The sequence below is a fragment of the Dendrobium catenatum genome, unplaced genomic scaffold (genome assembly GCF_001605985.2).
Source record: "Dendrobium catenatum unplaced genomic scaffold, ASM160598v2 fragScaff_scaffold_920, whole genome shotgun sequence".
NCBI lineage: Eukaryota > Viridiplantae > Streptophyta > Magnoliopsida > Asparagales > Orchidaceae > Dendrobium > Dendrobium catenatum.
Genome location: NW_021319382.1, coordinates 2,458,480 through 2,459,861, shown reverse-complemented (window position 1 = coordinate 2,459,861; position 1,382 = coordinate 2,458,480).

Genomic DNA, 1,382 nt, shown 5'->3' with positions numbered 1-1,382 from the left:
TTGACCACATGATGTAATGATAATCAGAGCTTATTATCAGGTGATTATTTTGATGTCATTGATTTGATTACTATGCCAAAGCATTGTGATGAATATGATTCAAATTTTGAAATGGAGTTTAATTATTTGAATGTGAAGATTTAATTTTCTATTTGAAGAATTAACTTCTCCCAAAAAAAGAAGTCAACACACACCAATATATCCCAATATTAAATTGAGTAAAGTCAACACAAATGCTCTAGTATATCAAGAAATATACCAAATATTGGTAGAAAGACTCAATTCTTTGGTTCATACTTGACCAAATATCACCTTTATTTTTAGTCTAGTAGTTAATTCAGGCATGCACCTTATTAAGAATACATTAATGAATCATTATAATTTTTAAAATTCCTAATTGGAAGCCTCAGAAAAGCACTTTGCTTCAAGAAGAGAGAATAAAAAACCATAGAAGCCTATATTAGTTCAAATTTAGCAGTATCTAACAAAAGATCCACCTTTGGTTTTTTATACTTATACATGGAGTAATCTTTTAACCTGGAAAAGCGAAAGTAAAATGTAATAGTAAAGAGTGGTACAAAAGAAAAACTTAGACCATTGGCCAATGAAATCAGTAACTTAATATGACACTCATAGAAGAACATGCAATTGTTAAGACACCTGTGGTTTACTATTATGACAATAAAACATACTATTAGTATTTCTCAGAATTTATTATACCATTTGGTGTAAATAAAAAATGTAAAATATGGATTCATGCATATTTATAAATTCCATCATTCAATAAATTATTCATATCTTGACAGAGGGATGGCTAGATCTCTATTTATTATTGGATTTTTATTAATCAAATTCGAGGGCGTATGTTTAATAAATTCCAACCATTAATCCCCACACATATGTCAAATTCCCATTTGAAATGGTAACCACCTTGGCGGCATGTGAGGGTAGGTTAAAGACTAGGCAAGCATCAAATAAGGCAAGCATAATACATAGCCATGGAAAGGTCTCTTGGATCACTATCATGACACTCCACCATCCTTAGATTTTTCTCATTTATGCCATTCAGTTTTGTCTTGATTTAGTAGGAAACACATAAGCTTTATTTTACAAAATTTTAAAAATTATTTATTTATTGCTAATTTTTAACTAATTGTAAAATCATATAAGTAGAATTATATTATGATCAAATAATATACAACAAAGCATTCCTAATTATTTTCCCTTATTTCTCTTATATTCTCTTCTTTAACACATATTGATACTGAATAGTTCTTTACTCCCCCTCATAAGGTTAATGCTAGAGAGAGAATTAGAGAGAGAGACTCAGAGATTTTAAAATTTTGTTATTTTAAATCTCTAAATTCGCGGCTTCGTCGTCG